At 40.9% G+C, this 17,273-nt stretch overlaps 1 pseudogene across 1 annotated transcript; it reads left to right on the top strand.

Moving 5' to 3' along the window:
- The first annotated feature begins 16,549 nt into the window (after positions 1–16,549).
- LOC308256035 (cytochrome c-like) lies at positions 16,550–16,865 on the top strand (annotated as a pseudogene). The gene has a single exon. The product of its transcript is annotated as a cytochrome c-like (transcript).
- Positions 16,866–17,273: the final 408 nt, after the last annotated feature.

Genomic DNA, 17,273 nt, shown 5'->3' with positions numbered 1-17,273 from the left:
AATATTGAATTAGTATATTTTTACTAAAGCCAATTATATTGGTAATATAATTGAACTAGAGTATACTATTGTAGTATATAGAGGACTTAAATAATTAAATTATTAAGGCAAAGATCAAATTAATGAAGTACATTACAAATACATTTGTGAAATTATGATACCTTGAAATAGCAATAGACTAATACCTTGAAAGTCTAATAATCCAAAAAACTAATGATCTTACATGTTCCAATGTAACTGATCTATATTATACAAATTTGAAGCATGCAAAAAATTGTCAAGAAGAAAAGTAAAAAACAAAAATAAATTTGATCCCAACTCTACCACTCAGAGATAATTCACTGTTGACATTTAGGGGCAATCATTCCAGATGTTTCTACATGCAAATATACAGATAAAAATGAGAATGAAAAAAAGTGTGTGTTTGTGTATGTAGGTGAGAAAGAGAAATCATTTTACAGAGAATGGAAATACCTACAAATAGCATTACTAAAAATTGGATCATACTTTTTTTTTCTAAACAAAAGCATAACATTTATCAAGAAGAAAAACTTTAGCCCTAACTGGTTTGGCTCAGTGGATAGAGCGTCAGCCTGCGGACTCAAGGGTCCCCGTTCGATTCCAGTCAAGGGCATGTATCGTGGTTGCAGGCACATACCCAGTAGGGAGTGTGGCAGGAAGCAGCTGATCGATGTTTCTAACTCTCTATCCCTCTCCTTTACTCTCTGTAAAAAATCAATAAAATGTATTAAAAAAAAAAAAAAGAAGAAGAAGAAAAACTTTAAGAAATTCTTGAATTTTGAAAATATTTCTTGATGGCAAGAAATACAACTTCCTAAAAATAGCCCTTTAAAGTTAAGAAAAAGGATATTATTAAAAGATTTGAGTCATGTTCTAAAACAAAATGTTTTAACTTTATTTATTTATTTATTTATATTTTTTTCTATTTCAGAGAGGAAGGGAAGGGAGAGAGAGATAGGAACGTCAGTGATGAGAGAGAATTATTGATTGGCTGCCTCCTGCATGCCCCCTTACTGGGGATGTGCCCTTGACCAGAATCAAACCCAGGACCCTTCAGTCTGCAGGCCAATGCTCTATCCACTGAGCCAAACCAGCTAGGGCTTGACAATGTCTATTAACTTCCAGCCAAGAAACATGAGGAAATTACATACATTTTCTTAAATTTCCTCTCCACTTAGCTAGCTGGTGTGGCTGGTGTGGTTGATCACCGACCCATGAACCAAGAGGTTCCTGGTTGGATTCCTGGTCAGGGCACAAGCCCCTGTGGAGGCGTGCAGGAGGCAGCTGATGGGTGTTTCTTTCTTATCGATGTTTCTATCTTATCTGTCTATCCCTCTCCCTTCTCTCTCTCTAAAAATTTTAATAAAAACACATAAAAAAATTCCTCTCTCCTTACATCCTCCTTCTTATGTTGTTGGCTGTATTATTCTGACATAGGAAAGGTTAATAATATTTATATTTCATTATTTTACCACAACTCCCACAATTGTCTGGTTGTTTATTTTTTAAATGGATCTGGTGTTTTTACCATGACCTCATTCCTATTTTTGGAGCCATTCCTTTGTTGATGGAATGTTGTCATCAAGTAGTGTTTTGTGTGTTTTTTAAATCCTCACCCAATTATATGTCTATTGATTTGAGAGAGAAAGGAGAGAGAGAGAGAGAGAGAGAGAGAGAGAGAGAGAAACATTGATGTGGGAGAGAGGGAGAGAAACCTGGACTGATTGCCTCCTGTACAGATCCTGACTGAGGATCAAATCTGCAACCCGAGTGTGTGCCTTGTCCGGGAAATCAAACTGTTGACCTTTTGGTGCATGGGACAACACTCAACCAACTGAGCCACACCATCCAGGGCTGTACCACACTTACTGATTTGTGGATATTTTACAAACCTTGCATCCCTGGGGAAAAAAATCCCATTTGATTATGGTGTATGATATTTTTTAACAAAATTATATATATAATTTCATTGTTGACAGTATTAAAGATGTCCCCCAATTTTGCCCTCTTCTTCCTCCTTCCAGCCTGTGCCCCACTCCAGGCCTTCATCATACTGTTGTCTCTGTCCATTGGCTATGCATATCCTATACAATAAAAGGCTAATATGCAAATTGTCCCCTCGACCAGGAGTTCAACCAGGGGGTGAGGCCAGCCGTGCAACTGCCCCTGGCCCCTCCCCCCAGCTGGTCCAGCCCAATCAGCCCAATTGGGGTGGGCCAGCCAGATCCCACCCATACACGAATTCATGCACTGGGCCTCTAGTATGTATATAAGTTCTTTGGCTAATCTCTTTCCATCTCCCCATGCCCCTCCCCTCTGAGATTCTGCAGTCTCTTCCATGCATCCATGCCTCTGGACCCATTTTTCCCCCCCAGTTTATGATGTTCATTAGATTCCTCATAGAATGAGATCATGTGATACTTGTCTTTCTCTGACTGGCTTATTTCACTCAGCATAATATTCTCCAGGTCCCTCCATGCTATGGCAAAGGATAAGAGATCCTTCTTCTTTTTTTTTTTTTTTTAATAAATCTTTATTGTTCAGATTATTACAATTGTTCCTCTTTTTTCCCCCCCATAGCTCCCCTCCACCCGGTTCCCACCCCACCCTCTGCCCTACCGCCCCCCCCCCCCCACCGCCCCACTGTCCTCATCCATAAGTGTACAATTTTGGTCCAGTCTCTTCCCGCACCCCCCACACTCCTTTCTCCCCTGAGAATTGTCAGTCCACTCCCTTTCTATGCCCCTGATTCTATTATATTCACCAGTCAATTCTGTTTTTCAGATTTTTTTATTCACTTGATTTTTTAGATTCACTTGTTGATAGATATGTATTTGTTGTTCATAATTTTTATCTTTACCTTTTTCTTCTTCTTCCTCCTCTTCTTAAAGAATACCTTTCAGCATTTCATATAATACTGGTTTGGTGGTGATGAACTCCTTTAGCTTTTTCTTATCTGTGAAGCTCTTTATCTGACCTTCAATTCTGAATGATAGCTTTGCTGGGTAGAGTAATCTTGGTTGTAGGTTCTTGCTATTCATCACTTTGAATATTTCTTGCCACTCCCGTCTGGCCTGCATAGTTTCTGTTGAGAAATCAGCTGACAGTCGTATGGATGCTTCCTTGTAGGTAACTAACTGTTTTTCTCTTGCTGCTTTTAATATTCTCTCTTTGTCTTTTGCTCTTGGCATTTTAATTATGATGTGTCTTGGTGTGGTCCTCTTTAGATTCCTTTTATTTGGGGTTCTGTGCGTTTCCTGGACTTGTAAATCTATTTCTTTCACCAGGTGGGGAAAGTTTTCGGTCATTATTTCTTCAAATAGGTTTTCAGTATCTTGCTCTCTCTCTTCTTCTGGCACCCCCATAATTCTGATGTATGTATGCTTTAAGTTGTCCCAGAGGCTTCTTACACTATCTTCATATTTTTGGATTCTTTTTTCTTTTTTGCTTTTCTGGTTGAGTGTTGTTGCTTCTTTGTATTTCAAATCTTTGACTTGATTCTTGTGTTCATCTAGTCTGCTGTTAGGTCTCTGTATAATATTTTTTATTTCAGTCAGTGTATGTTTAATTTCTAGTTGGTCCTCTTTCATATCCTCAAGGGTCTCGTTAAATTTATTGGCCTTTTCTAGGAAATTCTTGAAAAACCTTATAACCGTGGTTTTGAACTCTATATCCAGTCATTTGCATTCCTCCATTTCTTTCGTTTGTGATCTGTTTCTTTGTCTCCGCATTTTCGCTACTTTCCTGAGTTGGTAGAGTAGTTTTGTGTGCTAGGTTTCCTATAGGGCCCAGTGGCTCAGCCTCCCCAGTTACCTGAAGTGGACACTCTTGGTGCACCCCTTTGTGGGCTGTGTGCACAGTCTTGTTGTAGTTAAGCCTTGATTGTTGTTGGTATCACTGGGAGGAATTGACCTCCAGGCCAATTGGCTGTGAGGATCAGCTGTGTCTACGCTGGGAAAACTTCTGTGCTAGAGACACCCTTATTGGAGAAGACTTGCAAAAGCCTCTGTGCTCAGCTTGAATGGGGCGGAGTCTCAGGGGGGAGCAGATAGCATTGGTTTCCCGTCAGCCCTGCCCTAATAGGCCCCTATGTCTCAGTGTCCCGTGGTAATCGCTGCAAGCACCTCTGACAGAAAGCCGCCCTCAAGTTCCGCCCGCTGCCAGACAGTCCATTTTCTCCCCAGATGAGTCTGGGTCCCCAAAGTCTCGCCCAGAACTGGAGTTCAGCACAGTCAGGAGCTTTGTCTCTCTCCTGCTGGAGAAAGCCAGCTGCATACTCAGTTGCCTGCCCTCTCAGCGCACGTCTCAGTACCTCTGCCTCCTGCAGCTCCTCTGAGTCTCAGTGTGTTTTTCTCTTTCCTTCTAGTTGTAGAATTTCCACTCAGCCAGCGTTCCTGTGGTTCTGGATGATGTCCATTTTGTCTTTTAGTTCTAGTTTTGAAATTGTTGTGTGAGGCAACAGTTTAGGTGTTTACCTATGCCGCCATCTTGGTTTCTCCCGAGATCCTTCTTCTTTACAGCTGTGTAGTATTGTGTAAATGTATCACAGCTTTTTTATCCACTCACCTACTGATGGGCACTTGGGCTGTTTCCAGATCTTAGCTATTGTAAACTGTGCTGCTATGAATATAGGGATATATCCCTTCTGATTGGTGTTTTGGGCTTCTTAGGATATATTCCTAGAAGTAGGATCACTGGGTCAAACAATAGTTCCATTTTTAATTTTTGAGGAAACTCCACACTGTTTTCCATAGTGGCTGCACCATCTGCATTCCCACCAGTAGTGTATTAGTGTTCCCTTTTCTCCATATCCTTGCCAGCACTTGTTGTTTGTTGATTTATTGATGGCCACCATTCTGGCAGGTGTGAGGTGATATCTCATTGTAGTTTTAATTTGCATTTATCTGATGTTTAGTGACTGAGCATTTTGTCCATATGTCCATTGGCCATCTATATGTCCTCTTTTGAGAAGTGTCTATTCCGGTCCTGTACCCATTTTTTTTTAAATATATTTTATTGATATTTCACAGAGAGGAAGGGAGAGGGACAGAGAGTTAGAAACATCGATGACAGAGAAACATCGATCAGCTGCCTCCCGCACACCTCCCACTAGGGATGTGCCCGCAACCAAGGCACATGCCCCCGACCGGAATCGAACCCAGGACCCTCCAGTCCGCAGGCCGACGCTCTATCCACTGAGCCAAACCGGTTTCGGCTCTGTACCCATTTTTTAATTGAGTTATTTGTCTTCCTTCTGTTGAGTTGTATGAGTTCTATATATATTTTTTTGGAAATTAACCCCTTACCAGATGTATCACTGGCAAATATTCTCTCCTATACAGTAAAAAAGCTTCTGCACAGCAAAAGAAACCATCACCAAAATGAAAAGGGAACCCACTATTTGGGAAATATATTTGCCAGTAATAAATCTGATAAAGTATATGACCTTTTTAATATATTGCTGTATCTGGTTTGTAATATTTTATTGAGGATTTTAGCATCTATGTTCATCAGGGATATTGGCCTATAGTTTTCTTTCTTTGAAGTGTCTTTGTAGTGCCTGGTTTTGGAATTAGGATAATGTTGGCCTTGTAAAAAGAGCTTGAGAGTCTTCCCTCCTCTTGAAGTTTTGGGAACAGTTTGAGAAGATGGGTGTTAGTTCTTCTTTGAATTTTTGGTGAAATTCAACTGTGAAGCCCTATGCCTCACCCCCATCGTACACAGTATCTGATGCTTTCAGGGTATCTATAGACATTTTGAGTGATATCACCCTCCATTTTGCTAATTTAGTTGCCTCTTGCTACTCCATCCTCTTACTTGTCTTCAAAAATTTTTTGAAATCTCTCATCAATTGATGTCTCCTAACTCCTGTGGGGATTAATCCCATTTATATTCTTTCTCTGTCATTTTAATAGGGCTTGGGAGAGGAGAGACTATAAATACCAGCTTGTTTAACTGAAAGTTTCACTAATTAATCATGTCTTCCTGAGCATTGCTCATCTTTGAAAGAGACTAGCTACTTATTAAAAATTAATTTAGAGAAAGATGAGGCAACTGATGTGGACAGACCGTAGTTTTACATTGACTTTTTTCTTTGAACACTATCACCAAATCTATTTTCTCCTCTGGGGCCATATTCCCTCAGTTTTCAGGATATAAGAAGTCAGTGTGGCAGCACTCCCGAAGACAAGTTTTGTTTTAATCCATTGGTCTGATAGAAATAAAATACTATACACTGGTTGGCTAAAACAACCAGCAAGCATTTCTCACAGTTCCAGAAGATGAAAAGTCCAAGATCAAGGCTCCAGCACATTTGATTTCTGGTGAGAGCCTGCTTCCTGGTTCATAGATGGCTGTTTTTTTGCTATGTCCACTGGGATCTCTTTTATAAGAGCACTAATCCCATTCATGAGGACTCCACCCTTGTGACCTAATCACCTCTTAAAGGTCCCACCTCCAGATATTATCACATTGGGGATCAGGTTTCAACATATGAATTTTGGGGGGAGGGAGGAGCAGGGACACACATTCAGTGTTGAGCAGACTTTCTGATAACTACTCTTCCCTCCTTTCCCTTCCCTCATCTCCCCTCATCTCCAGCTAGGAGGCCAAGATAGACAATTACTAGTAACATGGTGTATTCATCACTTCCACCTCCCCAGTCCCTACATTCACTGGGGTGGAGCTACTTCTCTGGAGTTATTCCAGCTGCTTGCCTTATGTTTCCAAACAACAGACCATTAACATGGGCCTTCCAGAACAGTGTCCTTACCTTCACTTGGCAGTATACAGCTTTCTTGTGTCATTAAAGCTGGAGACAGGTACAAGAATGTTCAGGCCTGGCCGAGAGGCTGTTTGTTGGAGCATCGTCCCGCACACCAAAAGGTTACAGGTTTGAGGGTGCGTACACGAGGCAGCCAATGAATGTTTCTCTCTCTCTCTCTCTCTCTTTCTTTTCCCCTTTCTCTCTCTCTAAAATCAATAAAAACATATCCTCGGGGCAGAATTAAAAAAAAAAAAAAAGAATGTTCAGCCTCGTCTGTAATAAGAAAAAACTACCTAGTAGAAACATGCTAATGACTGCTACCAGAGGGATGGGGAAACACAGTGCCCCATATTCATACAATGGAACACAGTTCAGCGATAAAAATGAGTGAACTGGAGCTGCACGCAGCAGCGTAGATTGGTCTTAAAAACATACAGTTGAATGAAAAAAGGTACGTCACAGAAGAATTATACTTTGTGATTTCAATAAAATTCAAAAACTCCCCCAAATTAAAATATGTTGTATAAGAATATATACATGAAGACTAAAAATTTAAAGAAAAAGAAGATAATGATTAGGCCAAAGTTCAGGACAGTAGTTACTGCCTGGAGAGAGAGAAAAGGGAATGACGGGAAAATTCACACAGGACCTTCCAAATCACTGGTTACATTAGATTTTTAAAAGCTGGTTAGTAGGTTCATATTTCATTTTATTGTTGTTAATCAAAGTGTACATATATGTTAAATATATTCTTTGGTTAGCTTGCTATTTCATAATAAAAAATGGAATACTAACTTTATTTTTTCTCACCTTTTATTATTATTGCTATTTAATCCTCTATTAAACATATCCTGAGGATATGTTTTATTGATTTTTAGAGAGAGAGGAAGATAGAGAAATATTGATTGGTTGCTTCCTGTACACGCCCCACCAGGGATGGAACCAGCACCCTTTTGGTGTGAGGGACAACACGCCAAACAACAGAGACACCCAGTGAGGGCTTTTTCTCATCTTTTAAAAGATAGAGTTATTGCTTTTATTTATTTATTTATTTGCCATTTTCTTCCACTGTTTTATTATTGTTTTATTAAATGTATTCGGGTGACATTTGTTAATAGAAAAGATGGAGTTATTTGTTTTTCATTCTTTGGAGGTTTTTAAGAGTGGGGAGAGGAGTAAAAATGCCTCCCTCGTCCTCTTTATCAATGACTCTCTCCCCAGGAACTTGAATACCTTGAATGCATAGCATGTGAAGGCATGGAGCATTATGGGACATGGGTTTCTACATAATATTGAAGCAAGTCCATGGAAAACTGACAGCAAGAAGTTTTGTGACTTCCAAGATTGTTTATTTTTGAAATCCTTGAAAGGAACATGGCTGTCCATCAGAAAATAGCTCATGCTCTTCTTTGGAGGGATGCAGTGAGGGGGGGGTTGATGGAGCAGTGACAGAGGAAGGAAGCTAAGGGACTGCACCACCGCCTGGGCCTTGATGACTCCCAGAGGGAAAGAGGGAGAGAGAGAGAGTAGAATGGAAGCCTGGGAGAGAGGTAGCCTAGGCGAGCACCAAGGTGAGACCTGCTGGTTTTGGTGTCTAAGCCGACCCATGCCATGCATGATTATACTGAGGGAAAGAGTACAGAAATAAAATAGAGTCACTATGGCCAAGCTGCTAAATTATTAAAATCAAGTAGGCTGAGGCATGAGAAAATTATTCTTGTTTTAATTAGCCCAGCAACTTAAACTCTTGGACTTTTCTCAGTTGTGCCTCAGTGCCCGGATGTACCTAAATTCCATAGGTAAATGTCTGAAAAACTTAAGAAAAAATGTTCATGTGCTGCTACTTATCTCTCATAGATTCACACTTGACATGCATAAGAAAGAATGTTTCATGTTCCAGACTACCCAGCATCTATTATGCAGACCACTGGACACCTGGAAGATTACCATCCTGAGCCAATCTGCAGCTAAGAATGCAGGGCAGACTTCTCTCACGTGTGTGCTTTTTACTATAAAAACTCTCAAACTTTTCTTTCTTCTTGGAAACACCCTGAGTGTTCCCCATAGTGTTTTTTGATTCGCAAAACTAAAACCCTTGAATAAATCTTTGTCATTTATTTCTAGCCAAAGCCTCCTGTTTTGAACTCTTTTGGCAGTATCTTTGCCCACTCAGGAGTTCTGGATCTATTCATGCCAGAACAGGTATTGTGCTAAGTGCCCAGGGCCCTAAGCCATGACCTGGAGGAGTCTTCATGTCAGAGCTTGGTGCATAGACAAGGGTGGGGTGCTGCAGATGCCAAGAGAAGCCAGCAGAATCTTGCAGTGCCTGGGAAGGAATTTGGACTTTATCCTGAGCAGTGAGGAGCTGTTCACGCCAGGAAGAGGTGGAATAAGATTTTATTGAGGAATACGTAATGAAATAATGTAAGACTTCATTAATTCATTTAAAGGATTCTAGACTGTATTAATCACATCCACATCTACATAGGTTATTAATGTTCATATCTGGGCAAAGTATGCTTTCAGTTTCTGGACCATAATCGGTACACGTCAGGATTCAGAGACCCTTCACAAAACTTTGTGCCCACACCCTGCACTCCCCTGGGGGCTCGGGGCTCACAGGTTAGGCACTGCGGGTCTAGTTAATATTAAGGCTACACTGTTCTTCCTAATAGTAATTAGCAACAAGCTCAGCTTCTTTCCTTAGGTTGGGAAGACCATGTCCCCAACATAAAGAGGAATGCTTGTCCACCCATTTGCTACAAGGAACACACAACTAAGTCACATGGTGCTGTTACTTTGAACCACTTAAATACGGCTGACCCTTGAACAATGTGGGGGTTAGAGGTACTGAACCCTCACACTGTTGAAAACCCGTGTATAACTTCTGACTCCCTCAAAACTTAACTACTAATAGCCTACTGTACACCAGAAGCCTTACCGATAACATAATATAACAGTTGTTTAACATACATTTTGTATGTTATACATATTACATTCTGTATTCTTACAATAAAGTAAGCTCGAGGAAAGAAAATCATAACAGAAAAATACATTTACAGGACTGTACATATTTGTTGAAACACGTCTATGTATTAAGTTGCCCCCTCGTTCAAACCCTTGTTCAAAGGTCAATTGTATATGCAATCAATTAGAGAGGAATAATACCCAACACGTATTTATACCAATTAGGACTGTTAGCAAAACTAACAAATATTATTAGGTCACCAGTTTTTAATTTGCCTGACTTTTTAAAAATAGGTTTGTATTAATTTGAGAGAGAGAGGAAGGGAGAGGGATAGAGAGACAGAAACATTGATGAGAGAGAAACATCAATAGGCCACCTCCTGGGGATCACCTCACACTGGGGATCAAGCCTGAAACCTGGGCTTGTGCTCTGACCGGGAACCAAACCGTGACCTCTTGGTTCATAGGTCAACGCTCAATCAATGAGCCACGCTGGCCGGGCTGCTGACTGACTCTTAATCCTCACAATATTGGCTGAGGAATTAACTACTTAATTATGTGATCTTTTGTTTAGTATTCATGTCTTGTGATAAGTTCAGTGAGAGCAAGGAACGTGTCTTTCTTATTTCCCTGGTGTCTGGCATGTGGTAAACATTCAAAATGCATTTGTCAGAATGAATTTTGAGTCCCCCCACTTTTACAAATAAAGACACCAAGGTTTAGAGATGTTAAATAGCTTACGAGCTATTAGGTCAGCAGCTAATCCAAACTCACAGCTGTTGGATTTCATCTTCTTACTGACTCCCAAAGAGTATAAGGTTTTATAAGGATCACATAGTTTGGTCAAGTTCCTAGCTATTAAATAGAAAGCTACTGATAGATTAATTAACACCTTTTTAAAAATCTTAAGCATTTTGGGAACATAAAACGGAATTCAGAGGTGAGCAATAGTAAAATGGTTGTGTTTAAACTTGCCATGTTTCATAAAGATATTATATTGGGAAATCCACACCTGGCATTTGAGAACAAAAGCTGGCATAGAACTTGAAGGAAATATTGTTAGGAATTTACCCAACTAAATCTCTCTAAGCTTATTATCAATAAAGAGGGTGTTTTCATTAAAATAGAGATCACTCTGGTTTTATAGTTCTTTTTCCTCAACTGCATTTTTTTTTTTTTTAATCAAGGGAGGGCTCCAGTTTTCGAGGGCCACGTGGCATTCATCATTCTTACCTTACTCACTTGAAACAGTTGGCCAAGGAAGGCTGCGTCCTGATTCTGGTCCCTTCCCCTCACCCAGCTTCCTAAATACTAAGTACTCCAGGGCCTCTGGAAGAAGCATAGAGAAGTAAGATTACCATTTCCTGAGGGAAGGATATTGAAGTAACTTGTGCAAGTTACCCATGGTGAGAGAGAGAACTTAAGTCCTGGGAAGGCACTCCATGGGGAGTAAGTAACAAGCCTTGGGCTATTCCCATTCTATCCCATTTCTAGGCAGGAGTCTAGCCAGGCTGCCAGGCAGGCCCTCAACCAGACAAGGCAAGAGCAACCATGTGTGGACGTGCAGGTATTACCCCAATCAAAGCATGAACCCACCTTTGTCTTCTCTCCAGTTTCCATCACCCAGAAGAAGAAATGAATAACACCAGCCTATGACTTCACACTTTCTCTCCTCACTGTAGCATGGGTAGAGGTCAGAGTGCAAAGGTCTCAGAAACTTGAATTCCCTGTAACTTAGAAACTAAAACTTTGGCATAGATTTGGATGGTCTCTGAGCCATCTCTGAGGTGCAAAGATACACATACCTTCACACATACCTTCTCGTTCAGGTTCATGGACCAATCTTATTATTCGCAAATTAGAGACAAAGAGATTATATTACTTGTCTAAAGCTATGCTAGTCACCCCCAAACCAGCCTTCTAGTGGACTGTTGCTCAGTCATGGTGTGTGGCTTCCAGTCAATCATCTACTACTTTTACATCACTAGTTCTCAGCCTTTGGTGTATCACCACTTAGAGAATCTAAAGAACACATCTATTCACCAACATACACATGCATGTGCATGCGCGCGCGCACACACACACACACACACACACACACACACGTAGAAATAATGTGTGTGAGACCAAAAGGGTATAATAACGAATGCAATGTATGAACCATATATTCTAGTTCAGAATCCAGCTACAGAACACATTTTAGGCACTGCCAAAGAAATCTGATTTGGGAGTCCTATATAATAAAAGGCTAATATGCAAATTGTCCTCTTGGGAGTTTGACCAACTGTGAGTTCGACTGCTTGCTATGACGTGTGCTGACCAGGGCCCTGATCGCTGGCCAGGCCTAGGGACCCTACCCACTCAAGAATTTCATGCACTGGGCCTCTAGTATATATATAAAATTTTATGAAATTATCTTAGATGATATTAGATTAATTTTCTTAGATGTAATAATGGTGTGTTTTTTAATAGAGAAGAATATCTTGATTTGTAAGAGATGCTTAAGTATTTATATGTGAATATAATGAAGTTTGCAATATATTTTCAAATGGTCCATAAAAGTATAAAAATATATAAAATTGAACCATATGATTTTTGCCAATATTGTATTAATTTTAACCTCTGAAAATAGATACTATATGTTATTTAACCTAATTTAAAAGTAAATATAGCAAACTAGTAATAGTTTAATCTATGTCATGGTATATGGATATTCATTGATAAGTTCTTTCAATTTTTCTATACATGGGAAATTTTCATGATAAAATGGGGTAAAAAGACATTTCTGCTTGTGATATCTCTCAAATCTACTCCTTTATTAGTTATCTGTTGCTATGTAACAAATTACCCTCAAACTTAGTGGCTTAAAACAACAAACATTTCTGGGTGTGTACCCAAAAGAATTGAAAGCAGAGGCTCATTAAAGAGATACTTGCCCCAGCTGGTTTGGCTCGGTAGATAGACCCTGCGGACTGAAGGGTCCTAGGTTCGATTCCGGTCAAGGGCATGTACCTTGGTTGCGGGCACATCCCCAGTAGGGGGTGTGCAGGAGGCAGCTGATCAATGTTTCTCTCTCATTTGTTTCTAACTCTCTATCCCTCTCCCTTCCTCTCTGTAAAAAATCAATAAAATATATTAAAAAAAAAGAACTTATAAAAAAAAAAGAGAGATACTTGTACACCTATAATCATAGCAGCAGCATTATCCATAATATCCAGAAAGTAGAAGCACCCTGGTGTCCATCAATGGATGAATGGATAAACAAGCTGTACATACAATGGAATATACATACAATGTATATACATACAATGGAATATTATTCAGCCTTACAAAGGAAGGCAACTCTGGCCTGACTGGTGTGGCTCAGTTGGTTGGGCATTGTCCCATGCACCAAAAGTTTGCTGGTTCAATTCCCAGTCAGGGCACATGCCCAGGTTGTGGGCTCGATCCCCAGTAGGGATTGTGCAGGAGGCAGCCAATTGATGTTCTGCTCTCACATCGATGTTTCTCTTTCTCTCTCCCTCTCCCTTCCTCTCTAAAAATCAATTCAACTATTTTTTTAAAGGAAGGAAATTCTGACACAACTTGGGTGAACCTTGAAGACATTTTGCAAAGTGAAATAAGCTAGTCTCAAAAGAGCAAATATCACATGATTCCACATATATGAGATTCTTAGAGTAGTTATTTTCATAGGAACAGAAAGTAGAATAGTGGTTGCCAGGGACTGATAACCTCACAAGGTCCTCAAAAGCTGCATCCCATTACAGCATTAGTTCAATACTCAGAAATTCATTATTTAAATCAGGATCAGGTGTGGATCAGGCCCCTCGTATAGTTCCTTGAAAGTACTTCCTCTCACTAGTGGTTGCCTGGGGAGGGGGAGAAATAGGGAGGTAGAGTTTAATGTTTCAGTTTCAGTTTGAGAAAATGCAAACAGTTCTGGAGATGGTTGGTACTAATGATCTAATGATTGCATAATGCGGACGTACTTAATGCTGATGAACTGTACGCCTAAAAAACAGTTAAAATGATAAATTTTATGTTATGTATATTGTACCACAATAAAAAAACACACAAACATTTATAGTCTCACAATGACATGTCAATATACTATTTAGTACAATTAAGTCACTCAGTCCACTCTAAAAGAAGGGATTACACAAAGCCTGAGAACCAGAAGGTGGGGATCTTTGGGAGCCACCTTGGAAGCGGCCTACCACAGTTTCCCCCTGGACCCAACGATTCACATCCCCACTCACATGCAAAATACATTCGTTCCCTCCCTAGGTCCTCAGAAGCCGCATCTCATTACAGCATTAGTTCAATATCCAGAATTGTTATTTAAATCAGAACCAGGTGTTGGTCAGACCCCAGTATAATTCTTTGAAAGCTCTTCCTCTCAATCTGTGGATCTGTGAAACTAGACATGTTACACATGAATATATATACACATGAGTAGAACAGGCATCGGATAAATGCTGTAGACATTCCTCTTCAAAAATGGGGAAGTGAGAGCCTTAAAGAAGTCTCACAAAGCTTCAAAGCAATTCCAAAACCCATCCAGGCAGATGTTGGAAGTGACCTCCTTAAGTTTCAAGGACTAGGAATAATTCTCCATGGTTCTAGGTTTTGCCATCTGGGCCTTTCTTCTTTTTAAAAGGTAGCACATGTGTTTGTAGTTGAGTAGTTTTCTCAGCTTTTTTCTCCTGCCAGTAGAATTTTGGAGGTCCAATGGCCTTTTTTAGTGTGTACTGTACTGTCTCTGTCCCTTTTGATCAAAATTGGCACTGTCTTTGCTGATGTCATCCTCACAGAAACTTAGAGGGTCTCATATGATTCTTATTAGGGTTCACCCCGTTAGCCAAAAGCTACACCCACAAATCTCTGTGAGGTAAGCCCTTTTCCTTGCCTTCCTACTGAGACAGGCAAAGGGATAGTGCCCTTAAGTTTCTTAGAGGTCCTACTGTTTGATTGAGAGAATCTGTAAAGCGAGCAGCCTTCAAAAGGGTCCTTTGTGTGTCTGAATGCTACTACAAGGTTCTACCATTGATATTTCTGAGGTCTTAACAAAAGACAGCCACACCATTTGCTCTACCTCTAGATCACTGTTGGAACTGCACCTTGGGTTTAAACCTTTCTCAGAAATCATTCCTTAATTTTAGCATCTTCTCCTCTGGAGAGGCTGAGCATTTATAAAACCATCACATCCTAGCTCCTTTTTGTTTAATAGTCCTTCCCTCAATTGATCTCTCTCCTCCTGTGTTTTACTATAAGTAACAAAAAGAAAACAGGCGGCGCCTTAATCACTTTGCTTGGAAATCTCCATAGCTGCCTACCACAGTCCCTTCCTCTTCGTCTCCACTGTTACTGCTCTCTCTAGATGGGTAGTTCCAAAGTGTGGGAAGTCAGGGCCCCTTTATACTCTAAACATTATTGAGAACCCTAAGGAGTTTTGTTTATGTGAGTTATATCTGTCAATATTTCCCACATTAAAAATTAAGTGTGGGAAATTTTAGAAATGTTTATTACTTTATTAGAAAAACCATTGCAGGCCTTCCTCTAGTCAGGCATCCTCATGAGAGTGACATTTTTAAACCCTGTGTGGCCATCCCTGATGAACCACCATGCTGCCCAGGGAAACAGGGTGACCTCCAGGTCCAACTACTTCCTTAAGATCTTCCACCTTCGGGATAATTATCCAAAATGCTTCATTGTGGGAGCAGCCAAAGTGGGCTCCAAGCAGATGCAACAGATCCACATGTCCCTCCGCGGGAAGGCTGTGGTGCTGATGGGCAAGAACACCATGAGGCGCAAGGCCATCCGAGGACATTTAGAAAACAACCCAGCTCTGGAGAAACTGTTGCCTGGTATCTGGGGGAATGTGGGCTTGTGTTCACCAAGGAGGACCTCACTGAGATCTGTGGCATGCTGCTGGCCAATTAGGTGTCAGCTGCTGCCTGTGCTGAACAGCAATGGAAGCCAAGACTCCGAGAAGACAAGTGGCAGACCCAGAGGCCCACAGGGACTTGGGAGGCGGCCACTGCACTTTAGTTCAGGATTCTTCCTACTAATATCTCATGATGCCTCCCACAAGCATGTGTGAGTTAATGTACACACACACACACACACACACACACACACACACACACACACACACACGTACCTTTCTCCACCACCATTACCACCACCATACACATACAATAGATTCAAAATCCCGGGAGGGAAGGTTCATGCCTTTTTAACAAAATTTTTATTGATTGATTTGAGAGACAGAGGAGCGGGGAGAGATGGAACCTGCAATCTTGGTGTATCAGGATGACACTCTAACCAACTGAGCTACCTGGCCAGGGCCTGGGTTCATGCCTTTTCAATCTTAGTATTCCTGCAACAGATCAAGTGTCTGGCAGCTAGAAAATTACAAGTGATTGTGAAATTGAGTTGACTTTAACTCTGAACTGGACCATCTTGGGGGAGGGAGAGGGGCACATAGAGGATCACCACCAGAGCCAAGTTCAAGTCCAACTTGACCGAACTCTGACAGTGGCCTGGCCCTGGATTCTGGCTCTACCCAGACCCTTCTCAGGCCACCCACAGAGAAGAGGGGCCTCGCCACCAGGAGAGGTTGAGATGCCCAGGGAAGTGGATCTGCCCACCCGGCTCTGCCCCAAGTTCTGCAGAGTAGGAGCCCTTGACGGCAGGAACTTGCTCTAAAACCACAGCACTGTTAGAGAGCGGGTTGTCCGGCTTTGTGAGTGGGGTTCTCTGTGTTGCGCGCAACTAATGAGCGATTTAAAAATGGGTATTGTTGAGAAGGGCACGAAGATTTTTGTTCAGAAGTGTGCCCAGTGCCATACTGTGGAAAGGGAGGCAAGCACAAGACTGGGCCAAATCTCCATGGTCTCTTTGGGCGAAAGACAGGCCAGATCCCTGGATTTTCTTACACGGATGCCAACAAGAACAAAGGTATCACCTGGGATGAGGCTACACTGATGGAGTATTTGGAGAATCCCAAGAAGTACATCCCTGGAACAAAAATGATCTTCGCTGGCATTAAGAAGAGTGCAGAAAGGCAGACTTGATAGCTTATCTCAAAAAAACTGCTAATGAGTAATAGTTGGCCACTGCCTTATTTATTACAAATGTCTCATGACTTTTTTTATGTGTACCATATTTAAATTGATCTCATACACCAGAATTCAGATCATGAATGGCTAATAGAGCATTTCTTTCGGGCAGTCCTGATTTAAATAAGATTGGCTTGTGGTTGAATGAATATGGTCAGCTTTTTGAGCTTTGATGATAATTTTGGTTCAGCAAGCACTGTCACTGTCCTCCCTTCTAAAAATATGGTTGGACTTGATTCCTAGTGTTCAACTTTTCACAGAGGTGGTGAGTGCCATCTCAAAACCTGTAGGAGATTGGCTGATATTTAGATTGATATGACTGGTTGTGTTAATATGTTTAAATTCTGAGGAAATCCCTTCACTGTCTCTTAGACCTGTGAGACTTACTTGTGTTT

This window comes from Plecotus auritus (assembly GCF_963455305.1).
Source record: "Plecotus auritus genome assembly, chromosome: 8".
Lineage (NCBI taxonomy): Eukaryota > Metazoa > Chordata > Mammalia > Chiroptera > Vespertilionidae > Plecotus > Plecotus auritus.
This window is presented reverse-complemented; position numbering and strand designations above follow the sequence as displayed.